The following is a 17,055-nucleotide window of genomic DNA, read 5'->3' on the forward strand; positions in this document are numbered from 1 at the left end:
TACCATGACTTCACATTGGGTTTTTCCCCCCTCTCTCTTATCTCCCATCGTTTATCTCTCTAACATATAAAATTAATTTCTCCACTTACAAATTCAGGCACAGAAAAAGTAGACATCAGAAATGCTCTCTCTGGTGACAGAAACATTACTATGGGAAGCCTATTTGAAAGACAAGGGTGAAATAATACATTAAAAACTGTCATTCCTGGATCATGTAGGATATAGCTCCTGAGACACGCCTATTTCCTTTGTCTGACCTGGTAAATTTATAAATTCAAAATCAATAAATGATCCCTGTTGGATCACGGAGAGCCACTTGGGAAATAATTGTTATAAACTACCATGCTGCAATTATCGCATACATTTCAAGGACACCATAGCTTTGCGTCAGAGCTGCAAGCCAAAATAAATTTTTATAATTACTTACAAGTGACTCTCTACAGTTAGGCCACCGTTTTGGCTGTCTGTTTATTGTTTTTATTTCCGTCAACTGGTTAAATTTGTTGAGACTTGGGGATTCGTTTTTTTTTTTTTAAGTTCAGGAAAAGAAGTTTAAAATAGTCATGCTAGTCATTTGAAGTAGTGTCTGTGAATCACTGATGATTTTTTTTAAAATTTGATTCATTCAATGAAAAATCCTAACAATGATTTTTTTTTCCTATGGATGTCTTTAACCATTGTGGCCATATGCAGCTGATGTGTGTGTGTGTGTGTGTGTGTGTGTGTGTGTGTGTGTGTGCGTGCATGCATGCATACATTTATTTATTTATTTGTAAAGCTACTACACGCGTATATTTTTACACGGCAGAGAAGAAGGAGGACATAGCATTGCATCTTAAACTCTATTTACAAATTTACCTTGGCAGCCCCTCTGAGTGCCAATAGGAGATGATGTTGCATATTTAATTTGCTCTTTTGTTACAACGGGGCTTAGGTTAGTTAATTTCAATTTTCGATTTCAAAAGCTATCAAATATGGCTCAGATGAGAAATCAATTTTTCTCAGCTGCCTCTGTTTTTGTGAAGGCCAGCCTCTCATTGGCTGAGGTCGAGCCACGTGACGCGGCAGGCGATTAGTTCACCAGATCCTGTGTTGTTACCACCTCAATTACTGACTGCCTCTTGTAATTTAGCCTTATAACACCTAATTTCAAGACAGAACTCATATTTAATTCATGAAAGCTTCCACAAGAGTAATTGTGAAATAAATTGCCATAGAAGATATCCATTTGTGACTCATTTTAATTTTGTATGCTAGTAGCATGCCATTTATTCTACTTGTTTAACACTTCAGGACAAATATTTTTTTTGAAAAAAAAATATTGAACTCTGTGCACCGATAGTTGCCTATTTTGAACCATTTTCCCACATTACATCACATTCTTCTCTGGGATTTTCCTTCTATAAAACTTTTCACCCCAGGGTTATTTTCCAAAGGTTGAGAAAAATCAAGAACTTATCATCTCCTCTTGATTGAATGTGTGGTTGGGATCCGCACAGAACTTTGAAAGTAGCAGCTAAAAAAAAAAATCACAAATGACAGCAGATAAATAGGAGTTCCATGACAAAGATCACTCCAAGGGCCAACACAATAAAAATCCAGTTTGATTTGAAGAATATTTTAAACAAAGGCGTCCATCAGGCACCCTGACATTTGCATTTCAACATGGGTATATATTTGGAAATTCTGAGAATCCAAACACATATATATATATATATATATATATACATATATATTTCTTGTGTGTACATACTATTTCGTCCTTTTCCTCCCTGTTGCTATGCCAACAAGGTGGGTGAGGTCTCCTCCACCGAGAAACTCAGCTGTCACCATCCCTTCACCCTAAAAGCCTTATAATTGCTTTTATTTGCATACGACAATTAGGCAGGATGGCTCACAGCGAGAAAAACCAACCTTTCTCTCCCCAAGTGCACACAACAGCAGCCTGTAATTTATAAAAGATACGCGCCATGTGGCGGGGCACTAAAATAGAGTGATGAGTCCTTTCATCTGATTGTAAGCCATTAACAAAAGAAAACATCCCCTTTCAGGCTATAAAAAATGCCTATCTGGTGTGAACCTACAAAAAAAAAAAAAAAGAAACCAGTGTCCCCCTGGTAGCCTCCCCTACAAACCCTTCACATTCATTATCACATTGAACTCAAAAGGGGCTGTAGAAAAAAAAAAAAAAGAGTTACATTTGGGTGTTTGTGATTAATAGGGTGCAAAATAAAATTCGCACTGGGCTAAAATTGCATCCAAAGCCATTGGTGTTTAGGGGGTAGATTTCTTCCTCCTCCTCCTCCTCCTCCTCCTCCTCCTCCTCCTCCTCCTCCTCCTCCTCCTCCTCCTCCTCCTCCTCCTCCTCCTTTTCTTCTTCTTCTTCTTCTTCTTCTTCTTCTTCTTCTTCTTCTTCTTCTTCTTCTTCTTCTTCTCCTTCTCCTTCTCCTCCTCCTCCTCCTCCTCCTCCTCCTCCTCCTCCTCCTCCTCCTCCTCCTCCTTCTCCTCTTCTCCTCTTCTCCCTTGTTTTATATCACATTACATGTTGAAATGTCATATTAATATAGTCATTATTACCCCCTTTTCTCTACCCCTTCAGGGAAATCGTGACAGGATTTTCCAATCAGCCGTTCGGGTCTGTGAAAACACACGTCAGGAGCGATGTGGATGGTTTATATCATCCTCTGTTTCCAGTTTTCATGAGGTCTTCAAAAATAAGTGTCTAAAGTAAAAGATCCCAGCACGGCTGAGAATCAGTTTAGAGATTTATTATCATATCTTTCTTTTGTTTTTTCCTGGTGACTTTAATTCTAATTCTGAAATGAGTTTTAGATTTTTTATTCTTCCATGTTGCAGATTTTGGAGGAGTGATATTTTAAGTCATTCATTAGACACTGGGTTTTTATTTTTTTCAACTTTTGCTTAGGATTGGTATCATTTGGGGCTTTATAGAATACATAACAAATTTGAACTTTCTTTCCTTTGAATTGTCCCAGCTTTATCCAGAACACTGGAATTGTGACTTCTTTCTTTCTCTAAGAATCTTTTTAAAAGTAAGCAACAATCCCTTTTTATTTGCCAATAAATATTGATTGTATGGGCAATTTGAGTCCAGATTCTGTAAATAACGAATTGACAATCATACAGCTCTGCATCTATTTCTGTGGTTTAGATGGGGCTATCATTACAGTAACATCTTGAAGTATTTGATCTGGAAATTTCTATAGCTGAGCTTCTATTTAAGCACATACAAATGTAATAAAGAATTTGCTATAGCAACAAATTATAAAAAAATAAAGAAGAAGAAAAATGGGAGTCACTTTAAAAACAATGAAATTATAACTAAAGCATTAAGCATTATCTATCTGGTCAAGGAAAGTCCAATTCATTTGTGAAAACAAGGGATAAAAAAGTTAAGAGACAACACATCAAATTTACAGGACAAGGTTAGAACACTAAACAGCATTCTGCAACAACAACAAAAGCAGTGAAAAACTAAACCATACGCAAAAGGCTGCACCGCATCAGTAAAGAGAGACACACAAGCTTTAGAAAACACACAGTCCAAGTTTCACATATTAGAATTGACTATTACATTACGCATTCACTTTTCCTCTCAAAGGCACTTCACACATACATATACACATATGTACATATATGTACACTTCAATGTAGGTATGTACAGATGTCAGTTGATTGCTTTGAATGTAAAAGAGAAGTATGCCAACTTTAAGATTAAGTCTGTAATGATGCCACAGACCCTTCAATACATCCATAAATATATGATTCCTACTTTCTAGAAGACAATTCATCAGTGTGTAATGATAGTTTCCACGAATATGCAAGAATCAGTGTAAGAATTCCTCTTCTAAAGTTCATCTTAAGTTAGGGAAGAATAAATCCATCGATCCACAGATATTTTGCATAATATTTGCTACTTTATGAATAGGAAAGAAATTTTTAAACAAACTAAGTATTTGTTAAATAAGTTATATACCACATCTCTATGTCTGTGTCTCATGCAACTACAAAAATATTAGCACAACTAATAGCTGATAACATTGGTATTTACAATAATATCAACTTATTATCTAGACAGACATGCATTAATGTATAGGTATACATGCGTATATTTGTGTATACATATATAAATGTGCAGTAAAGTGAAAAGGAGTTCTATATAGATGTGGATATTTACCTACCTGCAAACACATAGGTTCACATACACTCAGACAGAATATATCACAGTCTGTTATGAAGAGTTTTGTGGTAGGTAATGTATGATTCTACATTTTTAATCAGTTGTTTTTGATCACAAAATAGCATGGCTTTTAGGGAAAAGTTATGCTCATGTATTTATACTTTTTTGACAAGTTGTATTCAATTTCTTTTTCATAGCAATCTGTATTAAAACTTTTCCCAGCTTGGTATTTTGCTTCTTCTTTTCATCTCCTCTAAAAATCATGAACTGTTTTCTTTTCTCCTTCCAAACACCCATCTTCAAATCATTGTCCCCTTTTTCTATTATACCTACAATTCCAAACTCTCACGTTTAGTAGAAAGTATCAATATAGTAAAGATCTGTGCAGAAAGAATCAGATAGTGCAATAAGGATCTAAACACCACCGGAGTTATTGATACTAATTAAGAAGTAATGAAGAGTATGACATGCTCTCCTCCTAGGAGTGGATTTGGCCTTATGGAAATCAGCAAGTTGGAGAGCAGGAGTTTTATGGGGAGCGTTGGCTCTAACTCTGTCCTGCTGAGGAGTAAAGCCTATTTGTTCTTTGGTTTCAAGCACAGTGATAGTAAGTGCTGGGTAAATAATTGTTGACGCTGTGTGAGGAACAATCAGGAAACTTCAGAACACACCCTCCACCAGTAACCTTCCTCAGCCTAGAAGTGAGCGACGGAGAACCTGTAAGAACTGAAGTCTCAGTTGCCTCTCACTGGAAAAATGAAAGAAACTTCAACTCATTTAAGAAAAAAAAATAACTAGGCATACATGACTTGGCTTTCATAGAATCACACCTATGACCCTACCAAATCCATTTACCCAAAGCAATGGTTTGTGTTTTGCTTGACTTACTTGTATGCTTCCCTATATGTTCTATTTCACTTTGCTAATGAGGGCTTGCTCTGAGAATACTTTAAAAACGACAAATTAAGAGAATCCATGAAATTAGTCACTGGGCAGGCACATTTATGGGAACTATGGCATTAAATGTTTGATGCTAGTTAATAAAAATATATGCTGTACTTTGTAACATGCATATTATTCATAGATTGAGTTTATTAAAATAGAAGGCAGCCCGGAGTTTTGACTGATTAAATATACATGCAGGGTTTAAGGCCTTCCCTTTCCTGTTTAAAAAAATTAATTTCTGTCATCTTAATTTATCGAGACATTCAAAATATAGGATCATAGGACAGGGTGTTTTGGTGATGCATTAGTATGTATCATGAGCGTGTTCATTAAAGGAAAACATCAATATAAAAAATGGACTAAAGGTGAGATATATTTGAGAAAGTTTTCTAGGATTATTTCTTACTTATACTTGGATAATTCAATAAGTGCATGCCACTTCGTTTCTGTTGTTTTGTTTTTAAATGATCAACAATGCATACAGTTTAGGAAACAAAAGTACCACATTGCTGTGATTTTTATGGTGTAACTCAAAGGAAAGACAAAAAAAACCCTTTTGGAATACAAAGAAGCAGAATGATTGGATTTGGGATCTATTCTGAGAAAAGGGAAGTTCTTCTGCTTTTGAATATTCATTATTTTTAAATGTTCAAAATTATGACTCATTTGAAGAAAATTCAGCAAGAATTTTGTGGGTCCCCCCCCACAACAGCCACCCCATATCTCCACACGTATCATTCTTGAGGTGAAATACTAATGAGCTAGCATCAGGAGAAAAGCATCATGGGGTAGCTGAATTTTGTCTATTGTTTGCATCTTCCAAGATGCTTTTCACTAGTAATTGGGGCTGAGAACAGTGGGTAGAATGACTCATTGGTTATTGACTGCCTTGGAAATATAGAATCTGCCAGATTTGTAGATACCCACTTCCTCTCATTAGATGTCCCATTTCCAGAAAGAGAAAAAAAAAAAAAACAACTAACCCACGGCAGTGAACACACAATGATGAGCCATCATTCTGCGGGAGTATTGTTCACTTTTGCGGTGGTTCAACTCAGATCGCATCAGTTCTCATCTGATGAGATTTCTTCTATAGTTATCTATGGGGAAGGAAGGGGGAGGGAGGGGGAAAGTCCTGTTTAAATCACAATTCTTTTGGAGAAAAAAAAAATCTTCCCAGCTCAGTGTTGTGCCTCTTGGTGTTGTCTTTGTACAGAGCTCTCTTTCTTAACCTCTATTTTATTTCCTCCCCTACGGCTATACTCAAAAGAAACCCATAGCTTGGAACTCCCACGTGCTAAGTGAAACCTTCTCTAGGTGCAGCATTAATAATGAATTTGGAGATGAGCAGGCAGATGCACTTTTGTACCTCAGCCCCTTGTCCGTGACTGCAGAGTTGACTGGGACACTTTTAGGGGAACAAAGTCTCTCCAGCCCCATCTCCCTCCCCAATTCAAGCCTCATCTGAGAACTCCTGAAATGAAGCTGTCACTCAGGCCTACTGGGGGACCTGTCAGCACAACACTGAGCCTTTTCATTTTGATGGGTCAGCCTGCAATCCCCTTGAAAGAGAAGCCCATGACCACGGTGGTTTCTCTTTCCGCAGGAATTCGGAATTCTAATGAAACTCCAAATCGCTCAATAAAAGCAAGGCCACGAGGAAGTAATCCAAGGCAGATCGGAGTGAAATTTGTATTTTATCTCCTCCTCCCACCGCCCCCCCCCACCTCTCTCTCCACTACCATCCCCATCCCAGAGCATTATTCTAATCGCTCAGGAGGCGCACGGAGGTTTGTTCAGTAGGGCAGGCATTAGAGGAATGGGGGTATTCTTTGTCTTGATGCTACTCTGAGATTAGATGGCTGCAGCTCTCGAAAAAAAAAATGAGAAATCGGAGGCTCAAATTTTCTTAGTTGCATAGCCCTCCACCTATTAAGGCTTGAGAGTAATGCACCACTAATGCATGCTGGATAGAGAGTGGAAATAGCCACGCACATGGACGTGATTTTATTTCATTTTATTTTATTTTGTGTGAGCCTAGCATTGTCCCTCATGGGAACTTTTTATCCTAAAATGAAGAAAACAGAACTGTTAGCCTGCACATCATGATCATAAAGTAGACATACCTCGACTCGATCAGCTGAACACTAACACATCGCTAGGTTTATTCTGCTCTTCCAACGACACGCATTCTTTTAGATAGTTAATACAGAGCGTCCCATACTAACCAACCCTTGTCACTTCCTTTGGATGGAGAGGGAGTGGTTCATAAAATTTCTTGGCCTTTCTAAATATATTTTCTATCATCTATATCAGAATGATACCGGTTAATTCACATGAAAAGTTGACCTATGAATTTATTTACTCCATTGTCAGAATTTTTAAGACAGAAGATGACAGTGGTCACCCCTCATTTAGAAAAGTAAACTTAAAAAAAAGGCATGTGCAGGCATAGATACATAGATATCTAGATAGGCAGGATCTAGGTATTGAGGAAATAAAGTTATCTGCATTGTCTGGGAGCAAGCTGAGCTCCAGTTAACCTTTGTTTCTAATTACTTAACCTTCATGAAATGGTAACAAGCAATGCTTGAAATATGTTGCCTTATTCTTCCAGCCTTTACAGGTTTGCAGTCATAAGGGTGTTACTTCATCTCTAAGAGCGACCATTTCATGGTGTCTTCTGCCAATAGGACACATCACCCTAAATAGATCAACTGCCTGTCCTTTACTTGTTCAGTGAACAGCTGTTCAAACTACAGGTGCATTGATGTCCAGACGTTTTTTTGTTTGTTTGTTTGTTTTTTCCCTTCAGTTGATACAGAGAATGCAGCAGAGGATTGCATATGACACAATTTCCCCTCACCCAGCCGGAATGGTTTTGGGCACATATTAAAAGGGATATTTGGGGAAAAAAATACTCCTCCTATTTAATTATGATTTCTCGGGGGGGGGTTCCCCCCAGTGATACGTTTTATTCTTTCTACCTATACTACTAGGAAGATCACAATCAGTCCTGTAAAGGAAGGAAAGATTTGGGAATAGAAAAATAAAAAAATAATAATAAAGGATAGCTTCTCTTTGTACTCGCGTTTAATCTAATATAAGGAGATACTAAGATGAACTTCCAAACCCTGGGTATTTTTTGAGCTATGGGTACATGTGAGATCAGATATATACCACCAAGAGACCTTGTGAGCTGTATACTTTGTCCTTCTTTTAGTTAATTATTTCTCTTTTGGGATTTCTTTGTGGAGGTAATGAATGCTCATAAACATATATGTTCTGCCACATATACAAAACATGAGCCCTCTGTCTTGATTCTGTTTAAACACACACAGGCATATACAAATGCACACACATATACATCAGAGAAAACTTTGAAATTAAATACTGCAGCCCTTCTAAAGCAATCTGGAAACTATATTGTTTTTATTTCTAAAACTGCAAAAACCAATAATACTGTCTGAGGCTTTATCATAAATGTGTTGTTCCTCAATCTTCTCCAAAAGTCTACCTTTCTTATTACAGTTAGGAATTACAGGTGGTTTTTCTTCATCTTCGGGCTGAATGCTGTAGCTTGAGAGGTCTGTAGTCAAAAGTAGTGAGCCACTGAAAACACAGGACTGATTGATTACCTCCTACCCTTTGCCCCTTAGCATTAAGAGAAGTTAGAACATCTAGTTGAAATTCTAGTGTCTAGCAACAATGGCAGGTAAAATATGGGGAGAAAAAGAAGATCTATACATTGATACACGCTTCTAAACATTTACTTGCAGGGCTGGGCAATTACGTGTGTGTTGATGTAGACAGGAGAGAGTCCAGTCCGCTTTCTCTGTGCCTTGGGTGTGTGGTAGAAGTGTGTTCCGGGAGAGAGGAAATGGGTGTCTGTCATATGGAAATTTACTTCCGAAGGCTTTCAAACATTTTGAACGTGGAGAATCCTAGCCAAATACAGTATAAGTTTCAGCAGTTCATACAGCAATGTTGACATACATAAACCATTAAAAAAAAAAAGCTGCAACTATAGTGGTGTTCAACTTGAATAATTCTTCATGGCCATTCTTATTTATTTGTTTATTTTTGGCAGTCCTGGGGCTTGAACCAGGGGTCTGACACTGTCCCTGAGCTTTTGTGCTCACAATTTAGCATTCTAGCACTTGAGCCATAGCTCCATTTCAAGAATATTGTGGTTAGTTGGAGATAAGAGTCTCCTGGACTCTCCTGCCCTGGCTGGTTTTGAGCGGTGATCCTCAGCTCTCAGCCTCCTGAATACCTAGGATTATAGGCATGAGCCACCAGTGTCCAGCCAACTCAATATTTTCATGGAAAGTTGCTTCAACTACTCAAATACAGAGCAGCTTAAAAATGAACTTTATCCCAAAAGGTTTGCAATTGGAACACCCAATTACTCCCAGATATTTATATTTCCTCACATAATACATATGACTGATCTTCCTCCAACCTTGTCACAGGTCACATTATACCAAGGGACCTGGGGCTTGAACTCAGGGTCTGGGCACTGTCCCTGAGCTTTTTCTTCAAGGCTAGTGCTCTACCACTTTGAGCAACAGAGCCACTTCTGGTTTTCTGGTGGTTCATTGGAGATAAGAGTTTCACGGGGTCTTTCCTGCGTAGGCTGGCTTTGAACCATGATCTTCAGATCTCAGCCTCCTGAGTAGCTAGGATTCCAGTCACGAGCCACCAGCACACAACCCAAGTGAACTTTTCAACCAGGAAGCTGGGATCCTGGGTTGATTGTCATGCATTCTACTGCTCCATGCAAGAAATTCACTGATGGAGTGAAATTCCTTTGCTCACCTGAAGAACGGAGATGTCTTTATTCCTTAAGAAAAGGCGTATGGGTTGACAGAATAGATTTTTCTCTGGGGAAACTGCAAGCCAAAAGTTGTGACAATTTTATATTCCATGTCTCAAGGAAAATGACTTCAGAGACTGTCTCCTCGGTATACAATGTCTGCTTTATCCAATTCCACTCCCCACCTCCCATTGCTAAATCAATCTAAATTCCTATGTCTTTTGACTAAGTGCTCATAGGGAAGTCCAGCATTGTACACAATCAAGCAATAAATTTTGATCTGGAATGATGATCCTTTGATCATTCAGAATGTTATACCTACGTAGTCTAAGAAACCATCAATTGCCGCCATTTCTTTATTCATAAATCTCCCTCAGAACACACACACACACACACACACACACACACACACACACACACACACACACACACACACACACATACACACACACACCTATCCCATGGACCCCTCTCAGTAAGGAGAAATGAGAAAAAAAAAGTGCTGGGAAGTGTTTTGAAACAGGAGGCAGAAGATACCATGTAAGTAAACAGTAATTTTATTAATTGCTTTGAAATAGGAAGTGTTGAGTTTAAAATCAATGCTACTTTCTTCAGCGTAAACACTAAATATAACATCCAAAGTGATATGGTTAAAATTAACTTGCAGTTGCTTTTCAAGCTGCTGAGATACAATTAAGAATGGGGTGGGGGTAGGGATGGCATCTCCAGATCTCACGTACTGCTTTCTTTCTTGTAAATACTATCTGTATATGCAGGTCTTCCTTATACGTCTCAATGGGAAAGGAATCTTGTGGCACCTGATTATTCTTGATTTTTATCAATGGGGGAAAACCCCCTACCTATTCAACCTATTCAATTCCCACACAATAGCAAGCATAAGAATATTCTGGAAGGCTTGTTGTAGCAAGCCAGAACTTCACTGCCATGCCCTCTTCCCATCCTTCTCTTCAATTGTACATGAATGTATCTATGTGTGTGCGCACATGTATGCATATATGTGTTTCTTACTATCAGGCTACTGTGTGCAATATGGCTGTCACTGACTTCACCATATGCTACACAGCACTGAATGGGTTAATTGTTCTTTCTTTTCTTTTCTTTTTTTTTTTTAAGGTAATTGTAAAGTGTAACTGGCAGGGTTATCACTAGAATTGGGAGGTAGAATGCAGGTCTACCACCCACTGGAGACTCTCACGTCCTGAAGAGCAGGCTGTAGACTAAAGCGGTTGCTACTGCTGTTTCCTGATTTTCCCTTTCAGCTATAACCGCTCACCCCCAATGCTCTCTTTTGAATTCACTGTAGCAAGCCCATAGTTAGAGCTCGCACTCTGTCCTGACTGCAGAATTACCTTGGGATTGGATTGTAGCATACGTAGGCAGCAGCTCATTCTAGGTGTGGGGGGTTTTAATCATGCATAATGCGTAGGCACTGGATTTGTTTGGGGAAAGAACGATAAAAATGACTGGCGTCTCAAGGCGATTGTGCAATGTTAAGACACTCGCTTGACTTCGGGTGCAGAATCAGAGTGTTTTAAATGCCTTTTTAAGCAGGTAATTGCCAGCCAGACTCAGAAGCAAGTCTCCCTGTGCCCAAAATAGAGCGGCAGCCTCTCGCCACCAGGATCTACCACCGGTGTCTCTGTTTAACTTCAACATGCAGGTCTTTCATTTGGCGCGTAGGCCATCATCCATTATGCTGGAGTTCAAGAAGAAAAAGGGACCTGTTAAACGAGAGCTCCAGATGGCATGGCTTACATAGATAGATAGGTAGGTAGATAGATAGATAGATAGATAGATAGATAGATAGATAGATAGATAGATAGATAGATAGATAGATAGATAGATAGATAGATAGATAGATACCATTTTTGCCCCATAGCTAGGTCTCGTGAGTCCTCACCCTAATCCACATAGCCAACCCTGCAAATACGCAGAGACTCATTTGACCTTGACCTTCTGGAAGTGTGAGCACCAAGTGTTCATCACCTTGTGGTCCCTCATCATTCCCAGTACCTGGTCAGTCATAAACATCTTAAGCATCGATAGCATCATTCCAAAGGCAATGGCTTGGTGGAATGGTTTTGACATCTTTCCTCACTAGGCGGGAGAATGGTTTTCTATAAATTCAGTCATCTAACTAAAGAGGAATAAAATAAAGTATAAAAATAAAGGAACGTGGGCTGGGAAGGTGGCTCAGTGGTAGAGCGCTTGCCTTGCATGCATGAGGCCCTGGGTTCGATTCCTCAGTACCACATATGCAGAAAAAAAAGCCGGAAGTGGTGCTGTGGCTCAAGTGGTAGAGTGCTAGCCTTGAGCTGAAGAGCTGAGGGACAGCGCCCAGGCCCAGAGTTCAGGCCCCAAGACCGGACCCAAAAATAAATAAAAATAAATAAAAATAAAAATACAGGAACATCTTTTCTCAGGATGGTAACTTTCTGTTGGGGGCCCCATTCTATCTTTCTCTTGATGCGGAAGAGATTGATCATGCTTAGAAATGTGCCATGGGTCTTGGTGATAAAAAGAAGATATGCTACATCAACACACCACTCACTCCTGTCCTCTCTCACACACCTCCTATAAGGTGGTCCTGTCTCCACTCTACCCAGCAACCCAACTCTAAGATTCATGGCTAGGATCAGTCTCAAAGATTCATTGCTCCAAGCATTGCTTGACATAGAAGAACCAGAGTCCTGGTACCTCAAGACTGTGGTCCAGTGGGCTATTCATCTATGTCTCAGAGTCTGAGCATGGTCCTGCCTTCACATAGACTCAGACACCCTCTCCCGCACACAAGCACTGCAAAAAAAAAAAAAAAAAAAGCCATCCACCATTCACCCACCCCAGTGGGAAACCGAATTTGGCAAGTCCCCATTGCAGCCTCCAGCAATTTTGCAGGAATCCATCCTAGCTCCCGTGTTCTCTGCTGCCGGCATCTTCTGTCTGAGGAGGAAGCTAGCAGGGGGGGATTACAAAGGCGCACTACCTCTCCCGGTGCAACAGAAGGAGGAACAGAACTGTATTCATTTTTGGACCACAAAAAAAAATTGTTCCTTTTTACTTCACCTCCTTGCTATTTATAAAAGACATCTCAATTAATACTCAATTAGTATAATTAGCATCAATTTGCCGTGACTTTAATAACTGGGGATAATTTCATTTAATCTAGTTCATTTCCATGGCCAATAGTCTAACAATAAACAGTTGCATAAATTTTTTTTGGTTGTTGGGTTTTTGTGGGGGGCGGGGATGGGTGGATGAGTATAAGATGCATTTGGCCACTTCCCTTAATAGACCTTTGTTGATGAATACTGCTTTCTATTCTCTTAACAGGTACGTATTTAAATGCTTTCCGATGGAATGCAACTGTCAGGCTTTAAGAACACGTGGACCTCTGCTTCCGCTTTTGCCTTCTGCATCTTTTACTTACTTGTGCCCAGGCCTAATGCAGTATAATTGAAACAATTTTATTGTCTGGAGCTATTCATTCTAATGTTTCAATGACAGAAAATACTGGTCAATTTGACAAGTTAATATGACTTCAGTGGTCATTTGAACTGCTTTAAGCCACTGGGTGCTAAAATTGCCTGTCACCTCCCTTCACCTGAGCACAGAATTCAACCAGGATGTGAGCTTGGGGGGAGGGGGTGAGGAGTGGAGAAAGTTTTTCCTCTGAAAGGAGGCTCTGTCAGAAGTAATTGCAAGTTTGGATAATTGATAGGACTTTCCTCCTCTTCCCCTCCCTCCCCACCTACCCCCTATTGGAACAGAATTGCTCTCCAATTCTGAGGTTTGCTACCATTATTGAAAGCTTCTGAATTTTAGGTCTTGATTTGGAGGGCAGAGGCTTGATTAGTCTCATTCTCTCTTTCATATATATGAAACGTTGTCCTTCACACACACACACACACACACACACACACACACACACACACACACACACACACACACACTTCTTCAAGTTATTATTAAGGAGTGAAATCAGGTGAATTCCCATTTAGGACTGCATTTAAGTGAAGTTTCTTCTCCAGAAAAGAAGCAGGACTGTAGTTCTTAGCAACCCCAGACAGATAAAGGTGGTTTTGAAATTCTTCCACCCAGCAAAATTTCAACAAGATTTAAAAAAAAAAAGAAAGAAAAAGAAAACTGAATTATTTTCTATAGATTGCTTTCAATGGAGTGTTTTAAATAGGTTTACAGGGCTGGAGATGTAGCTCAGTGGTAGAGCGTCTCAAAGGCTCAAGGCCTTGGGTTCAAACTTCAGCACCACAAACTAATTAAATAAGATTAATTTATCCTTCATGAGATATCCATTTTTTTCATCTATGTCGTTTAGAGCTTTATTCTTGTCTACATGGAGTTTGAATCCTGCTGGAGAGCTAAACAACATTCCTGTTCCCTTAGGTGTTTCCAAGGGGTTTGACAAGTGAATGTTAGCGTCTTCTTACACTGGCAAACACAAACAAACAAACATTTCTCTACCATTCTGAGCATGATTTCATCTTGACAAGGAAAAAAAAGGAAAAATAATAGATCCTTTAAAGTTTTCCATTTGTTCTTCAGGTATTGAGTTCAACTCGGATTCCTTCGTCAGCTGCAACACTCTGGTCCCTCCAGATTCAGCCGAGCTCCGTTTAAGAGAACAGTCGGACCACAGACATCCTCACCCACCTCCAATCCCAAATGTCACCCAGTGAAATCCAGGCACCGGCTGCAATTCAGCATGTCATTGTCAATCTCATCGTTTGTTTGTGTGAGGGTTTTGTTGGATTGGTTGTTTGTTTGGTTTAGGGGTCCATACTCCTCTGTCCAGGAAATGTTCTCTGTTTTACCACACCCAATTCATGTGCTATTTGGTTTTTATTGTGGTGGTGGTATTTATGGTATTTTTGATATTTATGGTGGTGGTGGTTGTTATTTTTGCCCTCCTGGGACAAAGGCATATATGTAAATGGTGACAGATATGCCGTTGCACTAGAAAAGTCAAGAACATTCTGGGAAAATGTTTCGTGGGTTCTTTTTGTACCTGGGAGGCGGTTCTAAGAGGATCAACTCGACATGAAATGTAGACATTGGAAGAATTGCAGTTGGATCTGTGAGGGAATGTTTTAGACCATGTACCCCCAAATTATCCACTTAAAACATCTTCAGAACACTCTTAGCATGTGGGACATGACATTACCTTCACCAGGGCAGGAGTTAATGATTTCTCCTTTACCTTTCTTCCTTTCTCTTGTTGCTCAGACTTTCAACCCCAGCAGGCAGATACCAAAAATGTGACCCACAGGACAGAAGATGGCCTAATTGTTGAAAAATAAATAATGGCCTTTCTGCCTGTGATGATCTCTTTGCGTGCACCACTTTGCTGTTTGTGAAGGGCCTTGGGCAACAGCAGAAAGGAAAAAGAAGGAGGAAAAGCAAGAGAGAATCAAAGTACTCAGATACGATACACTAGAGAGAAGACCTATCAAGAGGGAAAAAAATCCAAACAGCCTCTGGTGTCACCCTAAGCCTTGCTGTTATTTCTTTGCCCCTTATTTCAGAATCATCAAAAAAAATCACATTAAAAGTTGTTTAAAAATTAATCTCAGCCAGTGTCTGGTGGCTCATGCCTGTAATCTTAGTTTCTCAGAAGAATAAGATCTGAAGATCATGGTGCGAAGCCAATCTGAGCAGTAGTCTTATTTCCAAATTATTCAGCCAAACACCCCAAGTGCAGCTGTGGCTCAAGTGAAAGAGCACTGGTCTTGAGCTAAAAAAGAAAAGGCAAGGGACAGAACCCAGGTCCTGAGTTCAAGCCCTAGGACTGGCATAAATGAATAAGTAAATAAATAAACTGGTGTGTCCCTTTAAAATTAGATCACGGCTTGCGATTAACATGCAGAAGGAGTTGTCCATTGACCAGGCAACCAATGTACTTCTCCCATTCTCATTTTCACTTCTATCTATGAATATTTTAAAACCCTCATGTGCACTTGGCCATTTGGGTTTTAAGCAAAGACTTATCACAGTGTAAAAACACTTCATTTCCATCCTTTAGCTGAGGGCTTCTCTTCCCTTTTCCAGGGTGTCCTTAAAAAAAAAAAATCTGATGCCAAGAGCTGGGGACTTGGCACAGTTTGCAATATAATTTGCAATCTGCAGTGCTTGCTGGCTAGCCCCCACGGCCCCCCCTCCCGACTCTTTTTTTTTTCCACCCTTACCAGGCTGCCTGCTAGAGTCAATAGGGGGCATTGCTCATCTGTCTAAAAGAAAAATAGCAGCATACTAATTAGAATTCTATTGCCAGAAACCTCAGAGTTGCTGTGCTTATAGATTTCAAGCTTCTTTTGTTTGAATTAAATTGCCAACTTTTTCGCCCCTTTTTCCCTCCTTTGCTGTAGTAGCCTAAGAGAGGGAGCAGGCGCTGTGTTTGGTTGAGGGAAGAAGAAGAGAGGACGTGGGGGAAGTTTGGGCGCCATGGAAATGCTGGGGAAATGTGGGGTGGGGAGTGTGTTTTAACACGCCTGGTATGCTTTTCAGAGAGTTGGTTGTGGGGGGGATTGGGGGGGTGGAAATGGGTAAGAAGATGGCAAGTTCAAAGGGCAAAGGTTAGATTTAGGCCCCCCAGCCTGACTGAAATTCTGGGAAAGTGTGGAGAGCTGACATCTTCATTCGATGCAAAGCCAGATGGTTTGAGCTTGAATAAAAAATACGAATAAATAAATAAATAATAAATACGTGGGGCTGGGATTGCAAACCGGTTCATCACAGAGAGTACCTGGGTCTGTTGGATATATCTTTCATGGGTGGGAGGGGAAAAAATGGAAGATCAAGATGCAAGAAAAAGGGGTGGGGCACGTGATATTGTTTTTATGAGCCTTTAATAAAGTTTTCATGGTTCTTTATTAAAATGTCAACATTCCCCATCAGGAATGTGAAAACAATCAATCATCCAGGTTCCACTGTAAAAGTTTACACAACAGCGGAAAGCTAGGGGTTCCAGAAAAAATAGTAACCCAGTTCTGTTGGAGGAACATACAAGGATTCTGTGTAGGCCCTATGTCTGGAATTGACACGAAAAGCATACTGG

Source organism: Dipodomys merriami, unplaced genomic scaffold (genome assembly GCF_024711535.1).
Source record: "Dipodomys merriami isolate MVZ:Mamm:240054 unplaced genomic scaffold, mDipMer1.0.p SCAF_33, whole genome shotgun sequence".
In the NCBI taxonomy this organism is placed as follows: Eukaryota; Metazoa; Chordata; class Mammalia; order Rodentia; family Heteromyidae; genus Dipodomys; species Dipodomys merriami.